We start from the raw sequence: 16,376 nt of genomic DNA, 5'->3' as shown, positions 1-16,376 counted from the left end.
GTAAATTTGATTCTTTCTGGAACTGTAGGGCAGAATGTTGGAAACGCTTCTATTTCACTGTTATACTCGTGATTGATTGGTGGGTTTGGAGTGAAGGAAGCTTCAAAAACATCTGCAAGTATATCACATTTTTCAGAATCACTCAAATAATGGGTATCAGATGCTTTCAGAGGAGGAATAAGGCTTGGTTCATGCAGTATTCGTTTGGTTTCCTTCCAGAGTGTACAATCATCAGGCGACAGACCAGAGAGATGATGCTGGTACGAAGCATAACGGTTATTATCTAAAGTTGTGCGTACTAATCTGATAAGCTGGTTTAATCTATGATGTTGCCAAGGTAGGCGCTGAGCCTGCCACAGACGTCGCATTTTATGTTTAGCCTTGATGAGTCTTAAAATTCTGAGGGGAAATGTTGAGTGAAGAGGTGGCTGTTGCGGCCTCCTTTGGGGCACAGTAGCTGCTTTGAGTGAAGTAGTTATAATGGTGGTGAAGTGGCAAATGGCATTGTCAAGATCTTCTCTAGTCTTGAGGGGCATATTTGGTTGAAGACAGGAGTCAAGCTGGTGGTGATAAATGTCCCAATTAATATAACCATGAGTAAGAGTACGTGGTTGTTGAACGAAAGTTTCAGCAGAAAAGGATGTAATTACTGGACAATGATTCGAATCCATTTCAGCCACTGATCTCATATAAATGGGGAAGGCGACGTTTTTGATTAGGGCTATGTCGAGAATGTCCGGCTGGTGATTGAAGTTAGATGGGTAACGAGTCGGTTCGTCTGGAGCAGCGACGTGGATGGCATGAAGTTCAGTTGCTGCTAACAGCTGTCTACCATTGGGAGTTGTTACACGACAGCCCCAAATCTCGTTCTTGCTGTTAAGATCTCCCATTAGGATGGTTGGTAACTGGTCTTGAAACAATAATCTTATATCTTCAACGTGGAGTCGAGCTGAAGGGGGTTTATAGGCTGCTATGACTGTCAAAGGGGTTCCATTGCGTAATTCAATTTTAACAGCACAAGCTTCGATAGTGGTTAACTGTGGTAAGAATATTGGATAATGTTTAAGTCTTTTTCTTTATGAGGACTGCCACTCCACCAGAGGCAACAGGAGCTTGGCGATCACATCGGTAGATGTTGAAACCAGGTGCTGTAAAACGTTCATGTTCAACGAGATGAGTTTCAGAAATGCATGCTACATCTATATTATGGCGGGTCATGAACTCCAGGAAGGAGGCACGTTTGACCTTCAAACCGTTAGCATTCCAGTTGAGAAGTGTGAGATGGGAAAACAGAGGATTGGCACTAACAACCATTGTTAAGGAGTTCTGAGAGTAATTTCATGATAAATGATTTGATTTGGGGGATGAAAGGCGTAAGAAAGGCTATAATCTGTTGGACAAGGCTGGAAGACGATGCAGGTTGAGAAGAATTTTGCGGTGGATTCTGAGCTGAATATACTGGGTTTTACGGAGAAGGTTGAGAAAGCGGGCGTTGCCATGCTGAGGGGTTAGGGGTTCGAACGAGCGAAGGTCGAGATGGTAGCGGAGGAAAGTTCGTAGCATTATTAGCTGGTGGTGTGGGGGCGACAATGTTGGGCTGGGTGCTGGTGAACATCGGTGTTGGAGGAGAAGTATTTGCACGTCTGAGCTTGTTCTTCATATTGAGATAATATGGGCAGCCTTTGTAATTTGCAGCGTGATCTTGGCCGCAGTTGACACACGTTGGAGGTACTTGTCGTGGTTTATTGCATGCTGAATAGTGATGATTATTAGGGAATTTGACGCAGCGTGGACTTAACTTGCAGAAGTTTTTAGTGTGACCGAACCGTTGACATCGGGTACACTGTGAGATGTGAAATAATGGCACGCTGAATGTGTGTCAAGTCAAAAATTCTTTTTGCATCTTCCGTGTTGTCCAATTCAACGGCGCAGAGGGGCATGGGCTGCTTATCTTTGAAAAGAAGCCGAGTAACTTTGCGTACTGGGAAGTTAAGCTCTTGTAACTCTGAGTGGAGTTCCGAGTCAGTAACAGAGTATGGGACATCACGAATGATAACTTCAAGTTTTTTGGTGGTAGGGTCCTGGAAGGTATGAAATTGAAGTTCGGATTCTTCTAGAAATTTGGTGACGGAACGAAAATCGCTGATAGTGGTAGTATTTATCTTGAGAACTTTGCCGCGCTCTTGTGTAGTGTAATCACTGCTGATTACAGTATTCAAGTCTCTAATAATTTGCTGATAATTATTTACTTCGTGGAGAAAGATTGGTGGCACGTTAACTTTAGGTGTTAATGGGGCAACATTGTCGCCTGCAGTGTTATCATCCATGCGTTCAAGAGGAGCATACTTATTATGAACGGCTGTGAGATCTACCATGTACTTATTGTTTAATCTTGCAGCGGATACAGTTAACTTTTTACTGGGAGTCTGAAAACCATCGTCCTGTTGTAACGGGGGATCGGGAGAAGCAAGTGCTTCATGCGCACGTTTAAGTTCCGCAAGTTTACTTGGTTGTAAAAGAGGTCGTGATGAGGTTGAAGACAGAGGACGTTGATTAATAAGTTCTGGATTTACATGATGTTGTTCCCGTCGTTGTGAATGCTGCTGCTGTGAAGCTGCTTGTTGCTGTAGATTTGAGGAAACTTTCACTAAAGGCTGGTTTGTGTTGACTTGTTGACTGGGTTAAATTGGTTGCGTTGAATCCATGTCCGCTGACGACGAATAATATGTTAATAAACTTTCTCTTAATATAATCCCCCTATCAGGGTTTATTCCTTTAGCCATGTTGAGAGAAGTGTAAGTTCGTAGCGTGAAAGCACACGAAGTGTAATTACACAAACACACTGAAGAACGAACACAATACACGTTATGCTACACTGTCAACACAAGCGAGCAGTAAGAGCTCGGAGTGACTTGCTTCGGCTGAAGCTCGCTAGCGACTGGAAAGGTTATTCCACTGAAGCTCAACTTGTAGGATTCCAGCAAAATATAGCAGATATCTTGGATTCTGGAGGTCAAATGGACTGTATCACGATTGACCTGTATAAAGCATTTGATAGGGTGGATCATGGGAGACTACTGGCAAAAATGAGTGCAATTGGACTAGACAAAAGAGTGAATGAATGGGTTGCTATATTTCTAGAAAATAGATCTCAGAGAATTAGAGTAGGCGAAGCTTTATCTGATGCTGTAATAATTAAGAGGGGAATTTGTCAAGGGAGTATTATTGGACCTTTATGTTTTCTTATATATATAAGTGATTGAGTAAAGGAGTGGAATCAGAGGTAAGGCTTTTTGCGGATGATGTTATTCTGTATAGAGTAATACATAAGTTACAAGATTGTGAGCAACTGCAACGTGACCTCGAAAATGTTGTGAGATGGACAGCAGGCAATGGTATGTTGATAAACGGGGTTAAAAGTCAGGTTGTGAGTTTCACAAATAGGAAAAGTCCTCTCGGTTTTAATTACTGCGTTGATGGGGTGAAAGTTCCTTTTGAGGATCATTGCAAGTATCTAGGTGTTAATATAAGGAAAGATCGTCATTGGGGTAATCACATAAATGGGATTGTAAATAAAGGGTACAGATCTCTGCACATGTTTATGAGGGTGTTTAGGGGTTGTAGTAAGGATGTAAAGGAGAGGGCATATAAGACCCCAACTAGAGTATGGTTCCAGTGTATGGGACCCTCACCAGGATTACCTGATTCAAGAACCGGAAAAAATCAAAAGAAAAGCAGCTCGATTTGTTCTGGGTGATTTCTGACAAAAGAGTAGCGTTACAAAAATGTTGCAAAGTTTGGGCTGGGAAGACTTGAGAGAAAGAAGAAGAGCTGCTCGACTAAGTGGTATGTTCCGAGATGTGAGCGGAGAGATGGCGTGGAATGACATTAGTAGACGAATAAGTTTGAGTGGCGTTTATAAAAGTAGGAGAGATCACAATATGAAGATAAAATTGGAATTCAAGAGGACAAATTGAGGCAAATATTCATTTATAGGAAGGGGAGTTAGGGACTGGAATAACTTACCAAGGGAGATGTTCAATAAATTTCCTATTTCTTTGAAATCATTTAGGAAAAGGTTAGGAAAACAACAGATAGGGAATCTGCCACCTGAGTGACTGCCCTAAATGCAGATCAGCATTGATTGGTTGGAATTCAAAGTATGAAACCAGGAAAAACAGTAATTTTCCCCGTCATTTGAAGAGTAAGCGAAATTATGTACAGAACAAAAGTTGTTTAAAATGCAGGGAAGTTTCACACATAGTCCACGGATTTTAGAGAAAATCAATCGTATAAGAGAAAATTGAACAAAGCTGTTCTGGTTTTCTTGTAAACCCCAGTCTATTCAGTGATTTTTAAATCATATGCATATCTAAACCTTTCCCTGGATTAGTATACTCTAAATACGAAGTTTGGTAGAGATCTATCCAGCCGTTTCGCCGTGATGGTGGAACAGACAGACACGAAAGCTAAAATCCACTGATACTGTCTTGAGTTGACCTAAAATGGATAAATGTCTAAATAATTGACAAAACAAACGAAATTACCGACAGCGGACCCCTACAACTTTATTTATATAGATTTGCTTGCAGATTTTAAATACTTTTAGATCATTAAAATCCACCCCTAACTATAACTATAACTAGACAAGCTTATGACTGATCTGAAGCTTTTTTTAAACTGTGCACCATCAACACGAAACACCTCAATATTGAACTGAAATACCGACAATAATGCTCATTGTGTAGGGCCTCTTTAATATTGATATGTACTGTCAATAATATTGACTCAGCACTACTCACGGTGTAGGGCCTGCTACATTAACACCCGCGCGCAGCGAACTGGCATTTAAGAGTGTTTACATGAGAGTGACCCTGAACCCTGACGTATTAAAGACCCGATTTTTAAACAATGCATTGTATTTGCACTCCAACTTCTTATAAAGCGTGATTAAGGAAACCGGAACAATTGAAACAATTATAGGAAACAACTTTCAAACTTGGAAGTTTCATCCAGGGCAAGTAAACACCGTTTTAGAAGAGGTCAACGGTTTAACGGTCTAAAATATCACTAGAAATGTCACAACGTCTTAAATCACAGTCATGTTGTGAAATCCATTTTTGCGGAGTCTACTATCTATCTGTCTGTTTCTGTTTCTTGACTGATGCAGTACTTTTGCATTTATGGCTGTGACAGAGGTATTGGTAGTGCTGCTGAGTAATGATATTTGGAGCACGTTAGTATTCCTCTCAGGTGCCTAACTCATGTCTGAGTATCGTGTTTTATGAAAGGTGGTGCTCTTAGGGCCAGTCGTGCTGTAAGAGCAATTTCTAGCCTAAAGAGGAAAGCAAATGTCCAACTATCTCACTCCTCATCGTGCCTACTACGCTTCATATTCGCGCCACCATTGTTTTTTTTCGGGTTCTCTATAACCGCATAATCTTTAGTGGTGCTACCACCCAGTCATCGGGTTGATGACTTAGATAAAAGACAGATGAAGGGCCATGAAGCGTCAAGACCTGTCAACAACTGGAAATCGATTTTTGCACGAAGTACTTCCTTCATCCCTCCAGTCACTTGTAAGTAAATACTGTAAAACCTGTCTAAACCGGATTTGCTAGGGACCAGACAATATTTCCGTTTTATTGAGTTTTCGTTTGGAAGGTCAACTAATATTTTAAGCTTAGTGTGTTCCTATTTTAATCCATGTATGGAAAAATAGACTTTGGAGAGCTTTCTTTGAAACGAACGAACGTTCCGAATTAGTATACTACTGTATATGTTTTATTTGAACATGTTTCTCCACTTTTTTTCCTTTCTCTTAAGTATATCATCAATCTGTGTTCTTCCCACATTGAAATAACACTTTGAAGATATTTTACTAACTGCTTCTGATTTTCATTTGCTTCTATGAGCTATACTTTTTCATCAAGGGATAGAGTTTTATGTTTCCTCCCTGCCATATTCGCTGATGAACTGAAATATAAATAACATGTAGGCCTACAGCTAAAAACCGCTCGCGCTAAAAAATATAACAAACATGCTTCCACAGGTAAAAATAATATTAAAAAGCAACTGTGTTCAGCGTGTTGAGTTACGCGTTCTCCTGTTACCATTCCTGTCCTCGAAGAAGGCGATACGCTGTCAAGACATGGGAAGCTGGTGACAAGTTCACCAAGGTAACGCGATCAAATTATTGGCTGTAATAAATGTTTTAACCCCTAACTTAATTGCAGAATAATAACAACAACAAAAACAACAGCAGAAATCGGTTGCAAGGTAGAATTCCTTGTTTACAGTTTCTAATGTAACATTACATTGACAGAAGTTCCGTTTTATACAGAGATCAATCCCTCGCGGGACTGGAAATATCAGCCCGTTTCCGCGTTGGACAGGTTCCGTTTTAAACTGCATAAAGTGCCATTTAGCTTCGTGGTACCACAAACAAATACGTTTAAGACAGATTTACGGTTTATTCAGCGTCCGGTTTACACAGGTTTTACTGTATCGAGCTGCATGATCATGGAGACCTTCACCTGATAAAAGGCTACATTACGTTACTTTTCCCCAATTGGCTCTGGATAAACATTGCGAATTAGAGGGTCCTCAATTTATTTTTACTGGTCCCCACTATACTTCACAATTTCAGGTCTAATTTCATTCCTGCTGCTTTATGACAATGGAGTTTATTTACCATCCTTTCCACTTCCTCAAGCGTAATTTCACCATAATTTTCCTCCTCCCCATGAGCTTGGCTGTTCGCAACCCTGAAGATGGATTTCCGCGGTTTCCCCATTTTCACACCTTAATTAAAGCCACCGCTTTCTTCCCATTCCTAGTCCTTTCCTATCCCATCGTCACCATAAAGCCTATCTGTGGCGGTACGACATAAAGCAAACAGGAAAGTTAAATTCCCCTACTCGACAGGGAATCAAATTCGGGACCCCTAGAACCAAAGGCCAGCACGCTAACCATTTAGCGATGGAGTCGGACCAGTAATGATAATAAAGGTGCATAGGCCTACATATAAAACAAATCAAGAACATGGGTATGCCTAAACTATGCAACGAACCAAACTTTCAGTCGGTCTGTGCTCAAATGTACTGTAGTACTGAAGATGTTTCACTGCGCTGTTCTGATGAATTTGTATAAAAACAAGTGCACGTGGGTGAGAAAAAATGAAGTGATAACACGAGAAAGATAAAACCGTGGCGATAGACAGTTCCGGTCCAATAAATGAGAGAATCGATTAAACAAAGAAAGGGCCATGTGCCTATCACGGGTAGAAAAGACAAACAATAGCAAAGCTGACGTGACAGACTTTTAGTTATCTCGAGGCAGACAAGCAGTCGAAGTGCAGCCTATGTTGAGCAGGAAACGCGACTATGTGTTATTTTAAAACAAGTAAAGCACTGATTCGTGCCTGTATAAGAACCGAACTGTATCATGGTGTTAATAAATATTACCGTACGTCTACACCAGACAAGTCTTACAGGGATGGCCATGAATGGCATCGTCGCTGAATGCTCTTCAATCCGATTAATGGAACAGGTTTTCACACGTGGTTAAGATTCCACGATAGAATGCAGGCCCCTTTGACGTAAGATTTACAACCAACAACATGTCAACTAAATAGCTTTTAAGAGTCATAGAACTGAAAGACATCTGTTTCTAAAACTACTACTACTACTAAAATGTTTTCATTCTTCCCCTGAAGGGGGAGGCGGGCCTCTCAGACGGTGACACATCATCCTTCGCCGTCCAACGGTTTTTCTACACCGTAAATCAGGCACGCGGGGCATTCCCTCATAAAAAAGTGTTCTGACTAGGTGGACAGAAGAAATTCCGAGAGGTATCACCTCAGGGCGAGCTCATCCTCAGACGACCGCAACATCACTCTTCGTTATGCATCGCTATCCACCTTATCGTCCAGCTCCCTCTACAGCAACGACCACGACACCCACCAACACTACCACCACCGCCACTGACTTCAGTCAAACAGCCGCAGCAGCTTCCACTCGGACGTAATGTCTAGTTTTGCCGCTCCTGACTACCAGGCGAGATTTCTTTCCACGACACCAACTTCGCTGGGTTAAAACACTACAGTTCGCTTCCAGTTTAAGAGGTTTTCTCCACAGTCTGCTCCGGAGGAAGAACAATCCCCACGACGCCTTTCTCTGGACCCAAAACCTGCACCATCGACAGACATTACAAATGCGCCTTCGCAGTCCATGGACGCCATCAATCAGCCCATTTCTGCCAATTCTCCACCCACCACCACTACCCCCTCTCCACTCGGTCTTTCATCCGTATCCGGCACAAGACTTCCCATCATTTATTCCCATTTGCTCCAACCTACCCCCTCAGGAACGCATTCATTTCTACTCTCCAACCCTGCCCCCGAGTTCCATTCTCCCAACGCCATTGTCTCCACCCTGCTCAGATTTAATATGTGCCGTGAGGATATAGCGGACATTCAACGAACAACAACTGGAGTCACCATTCAAGTTAATGGGGACACCCCGGCCACTCAACTCACCACTGCAGTAGGAGCTCCCCAACTTTGATCAAATACCCCTTTTCAACTCCTCTCTCCTCGACCCATCAAAACTCCCACGTCCCCACCACACTACCGCCTTCTCATCTGTGTAATACGAGGTGTTGACCCCTCCATTCCAGAAGAAACAATAATATCCGAACTTCACGCGGAAGGCATCCCAGTCAAGAAGGCATTCAGAATCAAGAACTCCACTGGTCCCACCTATATGGTGAGAATTCTTCTGCCATCGCCCGAAGATGTCGACCGTGTTCTGGCCAGCGGAGTCTCTATACATAGACACCACCATAAAGTGGAACCATCTCGTGCCCCACCACCACAAGCCATCCAGTGTGAGCGCTGTCTCATCTACAATAATCATACTCACATTCAGTGTACGCCAAGACTCCTAAATGTGGACATTGCAATCAAGATCACTCTACACCCAGGTGTCCCAACACGCATCAACCCCCGCAATGCCATACTTGTGGAAGTAATAACGCAGTGTATTCTCGCCGATGCCGTCGCCCCCCTGTACCACCTCGAAATCAACCAGCACTCATAGCCCCTATCAGAACCATTGATCCACCTACGTCACCTAGCCGTTCCCTTTTCCAAATGCCTATAATTGAGGATGTAATTCGTTTTGTCACCATTTCGTTACTAAATATCCATCCCTAAAACCGTCCCTTAGTCCTCGCCCACTTACAAGCCGCAGCAAACCAAACATTCAACCTTCATTTTCACACCACCCATTGCGGCCTAAATTCGCACTTCAACTTTACTCCCTTAGAAACCCTTGTCTGAACACATCCCCAGCCCCCTCAGCCCATGCACCAACATCATAGCATCGCATCCTCTCCACTATTTTTAACCAGTGAATGGACTTGCATCCTGTTAAATGTAGTCTTGTGAGTGCACCTCGGATATAATGTCACTCTTCACATAGTGGCCCCACTGTCTTCAGAAGAGATCACCACGGCGAAGGAACCAACGGAAACATTTCTAATCAGTACTATGGTAAACTTTAGACCTTCATATATGACTGTAAAGATAAAACTCATTAATTTATATTCATATCCCAAGTACTGTCAAACTGTAGACCGTATTTATATATCAATGTACATGCCAAACAAAAAAAATTATGCCCTCCTCCATATACTATAATAAAGTTATTCCGCTTTCCCTACCCCGGAAATTACAATACCATTCCCTCCACCTCACCTATCCATCACTTCTTCCATACTACACCATCTCTCATGGCCACAGAGAGGGTGTTACCCTCTAGGTGACCCGCCCGAGCCCTTCAGGGTGGGGAATGAAAGCCTTTGATAGATGGATAGATAGATAGATAGATAGATAGATAGATAGATAGATAGATAGATAGATAGATAGATAGATAGATAGATAGATAGATAGATAGATAGATAGATAGACCGTGACGCCGTCTCTCAGGCCGGGAGATTTGTTACGGTGAAGGAGATGCTCGGAGAAGGTGAGGGGGTTGGCGGCAGTGGCCTATACTACGAACTATCCCGGCATTCGCTTTAGTGCAGGAGAATGGAAAACCACGGAAAACCATTCTCAGGACAGCCGACGGTTAGGGTCAGCCATGAGATCCAGCCCTGTCGCGTCCCCCCGAATGCAAAGGCGTAGAGCCACGGTAGAAGCCGTGGCCACCCGTCCTCTGCTTGGTTGGCCGGTCAGAGTGCAGAGCTGTTGCACCACGGACCAGCCGTGGCCACTTCTGGGCCGAGACCCACTCTGCATCTACCGACCGTTTCTAAAAGTAAACGTATGGCATTTCACAGTCAGTCAATTATGAGAATAAATATAGTGCTTGACAATTTACACATTGAAAGGGTCCAACCTATTTGGGATGTGACGAACTATGACGGAAACAATGATAAACCCAAACCAAACCCCAAACCCCATGGCACTACAGCCCTTGAAGGGCCTTGGCCTACCAAGCGACCGCTGCTCAACCCGAAGGCCTGCAGATTACGAGGTGTCGTGTGATCAGTACGACGAATCCTCTCGGCCGTTATTCTTGGTTTTCTAGACCGGGGCCGCTATCTCACCGTCAGATAGCTCCTCAATTCTAATCACGTAGGCTGAGTGGACCTCGAACCAGCCCTCAGGTCCAGGTAAAAATCCCTGACCTGGCCGGGAATCGAACCCGGGGCCTCCGGGTAAGAGGTAAGCACACTACCCCTACACCACGGGGCCGGCGGAAACAATGATAGCCACATTAAATATTATCCACATCAACCAACCCCTATCACGAAAACACTTTTGAAGAGAACTAGGAAAGTGAAAATGACAGTAGCATCTGTTAATAAACCGGGCGAGTTGGCCGTGCGTTTAGGGGCGCGCAGCTGTGAGCTTGCATCCGGGAGATAGTGAGTTCGAACCCCACTGTCGGCAGCCCTGAAGATGGTTTTCCGTGGTTTCCCATTTTAACACCAGGAAAATGCTGGGTCTGTACCTTAATTAAGGCCACGGCCGCTTCCATCCTATTCCTAGGCCTTCCCTATCCCATCGTCGCCGTAAGACCTATTTGTGTCGGTGCGTCGTAAAACAAATAGCCAGCCAATAGCCATTCAATAAACTTAATCAGGTAGTCTTCAGGAAGTTCAGCATATTTCCGCAAGATTTTGCTGCCCTCGGGCGTTTATAGCAAGGAGGTTTAAAGTGTTGCCTACCACTAGGGAGAGGCATTTATGATGGTACAACTACAATAACAACAATCCTTTTTCCTGGCATTTCCCCCAATTATCTGGAATCGGCCTACTGTATGGAATTAGCCTAGTTTTACGGACGGATGCCTAGGCTAGGGCTAGCGCCAGGAAGGGCATCCGGCCGTAAAACAGGTCTAAGTCTACATGTGCGACACAATTCGCATCCGCGACCCCACAGGTATCCGAAAAGCGGTAGTAGTAGTAGTAGGCCTAGTAGTAGTAGTAGTAGTAGTAGTAGTAGTAGTAGTAGTAGTAGTGGTAGTAGGAGAAGAAGAAAAGAATAATAATAAGAAGAAGAAGACAGACTGTTCTTACTGCAGACAGTGATTTGAAAGCTGAGTGCGAAGTGTTACCTCTCTCGCAGCTTGCCTCACAGCAAAGACATTGATCTACCGTACTACAATTAAAATAACCTGATTTGAGAAGTCTTCAAGGCTAGAGAAAAATAAAACATGACTCACCTTTGCAGTAACCCTCCACTTATGGCGATAAGACGTCCACTCACTATCACATCGAGGCAGAAGCAGATCTGAAAAATTGAATATTACATACTTGTAATAAAGCAAGAACAATAAAGACAAGCAATACAACTAAGGGACACAATACACTGAGAACGTGGCATATTCACTGGCATCTCGCCAAGGCGGTCGTGATTTGAAATCCAACTGATGCATGTAGGACTTTGAAATGAAGAGTCACATCGGTGTGATGATTCTCTAGCTTTTAGAAAAAAAAAAGTAATAACATAGAGATTGGAAGGGCACAAGAGTTGAATAAGGGAGATCAGATAACAAGATGAAAGAGAGGTGTGTGATAAAAATCAGTGGCGACTCAGCTGAGGATTCGAGGTCGCCGCGCAGGTCTCGTATGTGCTGAGCCTTCGGATGCTAGATGGTTATCTCTGTGATTGAGTAATAGTAATAATAATAATAATAATAATAATAATAATAATAATAATAATAATAATACCAAACAGAATAAACGATTAACCAAAAGTTAGAGAAAGAAAGAAAGAAAGAAAGAAAGAAAGAAAGAAAGAAAGAAAGAAAGGAAGAAAGAAAGAGACCGAGAGTGTTAACTGTGTACGGGGTCAATCGTGCTGTTTCGGAAAAGAAAGGTATCGTTTCATTTGGAAACAGTACCGTGATTTGGAGCATATATTTCGCGAGTGCCTCAGAACCAATGGTTACAAGTTTAAAATAAATATGATATTTTCCTTAAGAGCAATATTTTGTGTACATACCGCGCAACTTAATGTCCACCAGATTCAACGGTTAAGTACACGCAACTACGAAAACAGAGAGTACACCAAAAGTTGACAAAAAGGACGCACATAATTTTCGTAATACCTTCACAGCGTACAGTACATCACAAGCTTGTTTAATCACACGGACAGCTATTAACTTAATCTACAGTGTAACACAGTCCTCTCTCTTAGCAGAACAAACCATGAAGTGCCAAGAAAACAACTCAAGTCTCCTCCTAAAAGTGGGTTGCTTCACGTTTAATGGTCCTTAAGTAGCTTTAATTTATGTAGAATTTTAAAACTTAACTATGGAAATTAGTAACATGACTTGCAAATTTTAATCTACGAGAGTTATTCATCCTTGAAACTCGAAATGAACCCATAGAACTGCATGCATAAGATAAAAAAACACTTCATTTAACTGATTCTAAAATAAACTGACGAAATAGCGCAGCCTAATGTATTAGAATGCATATCAAAGTAAATAATTCATTCACCACTTCTGCCGATCTATCAATGAATTAGTTTGCATACCTGATTGATCATGCAGTCAGCTTGAGACACTCTCACGCCGTCAATAGCGGACACTCTTTCATTAACATCCCACTAACCGACAAGAAAAAAATAAGCAGAGGCCATTGAAAAGAAAATGAACCAACGGTTTCACCTCAAAAACTTCTAATCTCATTAAAAGTGGTTTCGCAATCGACTTTGTGTAAAGCTGAGAGGCAATATTAGGTAGGTTACCAATAGTGGAAAACACTGCCTAAAAATGAGAAGAAAATTAGCTTTTTTTTTTGTTATTTGTTTTACGTCGCACCGACACAGATAGGTCTTATGGCGACGATGGGACATGGAAAGGCTAGGAGTGGGAAAGAAGCGGCCGTGGCCTTAATTAAGGTACAGCCCCAGCATTTGCCTGGTGTGAAAATGGGAAACCACGGAAAACCATCTTCAAGGCTGCCGACAGTGGGGTTCAAACCCACGATCTCCCGAATACTGGATACTGGCCTCAATTAAGCGACTGCAGCTATCGAGCTCGGTAAAATTAGCTTTAAAAGGATGGCATATTCTTTTGTTGATGAAAGATGAGGTCATAGAAGTGGTGATTATAATTTTCAGAGGAAATACAAATGGGCAACCATCCTCTCTTAACACTAATCAGAGGGAAAATTAAAGAGGTAAAATTCCTTGAAAAATGAAGGTATCGACAAGAGGGAAGAGCCACGAAGAGCGTGAAAATGAATGACTCCCTAAGCCTTGCAACTGTAATACCGTCGGGGTCGGAAGAGAACAAGAGTTGGTCAAGGGAAGTCGGATAGGAGAGATGACTGTAAAGAGCTTGACAAAAGTAAGTAGAAAACAATGAAACTGAGCTAGAAGCCCCGTACAAACTTTCAATGCATTACACGACATGTTTTGAATATCGTATGCCATTAAGACCAAGTCATAAGCATAAGCCAGGGTGTTTATTATACTTTCATTTAACTGAATCACTCCAGCAAACGAAAACAAAAATCCATGTCAAAATCCATATATTCCGTAAGCCTCGAAGTACACTAGGTAACCAACGTCATGAAAATTCTTCGAATTAATATCGATTAATCTGAGGAAATGCCACACTTTTTTCTACGAGAAGAAGACAGTCGTGACAGCATTTCCTCCTTTAGTATGAGTTAACATACACCCCTGTCCATTTTATTTTACAGTAACCAATGATAAATCATACTTATAAAGGAATCTTAGTTCCATCATCTTGCACTGCAGTTTCGTACAATGGAGCAGTCCATTTTCTACCGTATGTCTTGACAGATGATATTATCTATATATATAAAATAACTTGTCCTGACTGACTGACTGACTGACTGACTGACTGACTGACTGACTGACTGACTGACTGACTGACTGATTCATCATCGCCGAGCCAAAACTACTGGACATAAAGAAATGAAATTTTGGGGATATATTCATATTAAGATGTAGGTGCTCGCTAAGAGAGGATTTTTGGATATTCCGTCGCTAAGGGGGTGAAAAGGGGGATGAAATTTTAAAATGAGTGTATCCATATCTCAAAACTTTAAAAGTTTACAGATGTAAAAATTGGTATTTAGAATCTTCTTTAAAATTAAGGAAACACGTATTTTTTTGTTTTCAGAAAATCCCAATAGGAGGGGTGAGAAAGGGTGAAAATGGGGGAAAATGGGTTGAATGCCTTTAATCAGGATACCGGTACTTATATATCAGAAACTGAAGATATTACAGACCTGAAAATTGGTACATTTGATCTCTTTTAAAAATAAAGAAACACGTATTTTTTTTGTTTTCGGAAAATCGCAATAGGAGGAGTGAAAAGGGGTGAAAAAGGGGTCGAATGCACTTCATGAGTCTACTTATATTTCAGAACCTGAAGATATTACAGACCTGAAAATTGGTGTTTGGGATCTCCTTTAAAAATAAAGAAACACATATTTTTGTTTGTGGAAAATCCAATTAATGGGTGGGGGTGAAAAAGGGGTGATTTTTTAAAACGGGTGTATCTATATCTCAAATATTTTAAAGTTTATAGATGTAAAGTCAGTAGGGCTGCTGAAGAAATGTTAGGAAGGAAGAAAAGATCAACTAAGAATCAGTGGATAACTCAGGAGATACTAGACCTGATTGAAGAACGACGAAAATACAAAAATGCTAGAAATGAAGAGGGCAGAAAAGAATACAGGCGATTAAAGAATGAAGTGGATAGAAAGTGCAAGGTAGCTAAGGAAGAATGGCTGAAGGAAAAGTGCAAGGATGTCGAAGGCTGTATGGTCCTGTGAAAGGTAGATGCTGCATACAGGAAAATCAAGGAAACCTTTGGAGAAAGAAAATCTAGGTGCATGAATATTAAGAGCTCAGATGGAAAGCCACTTCTAGGGAAAGAAGACAAAGCAGAAAGATGGCAGGAGCATATCCAACAGTTGTATCAAGGTAACGATGTAGATAATTTCGTTTTGGAACATGAAGAGGCTGTTGATGCTGATGAAATGGGAGACCCAATTTTGAGGTCAGAGTTTGACAGAGCTGTGAGTGACCTAAATAGAAACAAGGCACCTGGAATTGATGATATTCCCGCTGAATTACTGACTGCCTTAGGAGAAACCAGCATGGTAAGGTTATTTCGTTTAGTGTGCAAGATGTATGAGACAGGAGAAGTCCCATCCGATTTTCAGCAGAATGTTGTTATACCTATTCCCAAGAAAGCCGGTGCTGACAGGTGTGAAAACTACCGCACTATTAGTTTAGTATCTCATGCCTGCAAAATTTTAACACGTATTATTTACAGAAGAATGGAAAAACAAGTTGAAGCTGAGTTGGGGGAAGAGCAATTTGGCTTCAGAAGAAATGTAGGAACACGTGAAGCAATCCTGACTTTACGTCTGATCTTAGAGGATCGAATCAAGAAGGACAAGCCCACGTACATGGCATTCGTAGATCTAGAAAAGGCATTCGATAATGTTGATTGGACCAGGCTATTTATGATTCTGAAGATGATAGGAATCAGATACCGAGAACGAAGAATTATCTACAACCTGTATAAAAATCAGTCTGCAGTGATAAGAATCGAGGGCTTTGAAAAAGAAGCAGCAATTCAGAAAGGAGTGAGGCAAGGCTGCAGTTTGTCCCCTCTCCTTTTCAATGTTTACATAGAACAGGCAGTAAAGGAAATCAAAGAGAAATTTGGAAAGGGAATCACAGTCCAAGGAGAGGAAATCAAAACCTTGAGATTTGCCGATGATATTGTTATTTTATCTGAGACTGCAGAAGATCTTGAGAAGTTGCTGAATGGTATGGATGAAGTCTTAGGTAAGGAGTACAA

The 16,376-nt window shown here is 41.9% G+C and overlaps 1 protein-coding gene across 2 annotated transcripts in view; it reads right to left on the bottom strand.

Annotated features, from left to right (window-relative positions):
• Positions 1-16,376, bottom strand: part of LOC136856739 (F-box/LRR-repeat protein 3) — a 233,562-nt gene that overhangs the window by 164,750 nt on the left and 52,436 nt on the right. For both annotated transcript variants that reach the window (XM_067134819.2, XM_067134820.2), the window contains exon 2: positions 11,739-11,806. The gene's annotated coding sequence lies outside the window, so the exon portion shown is untranslated. The remainder of the gene's footprint in view (positions 1-11,738; positions 11,807-16,376) is intronic.

The sequence above is a fragment of the Anabrus simplex genome, chromosome 1 (genome assembly GCF_040414725.1).
Source record: "Anabrus simplex isolate iqAnaSimp1 chromosome 1, ASM4041472v1, whole genome shotgun sequence".
Lineage (NCBI taxonomy): Eukaryota > Metazoa > Arthropoda > Insecta > Orthoptera > Tettigoniidae > Anabrus > Anabrus simplex.
The sequence above is the reverse complement of the archived record's forward strand: the minus strand, read 5'-3'. Positions and strand labels throughout refer to the sequence as shown.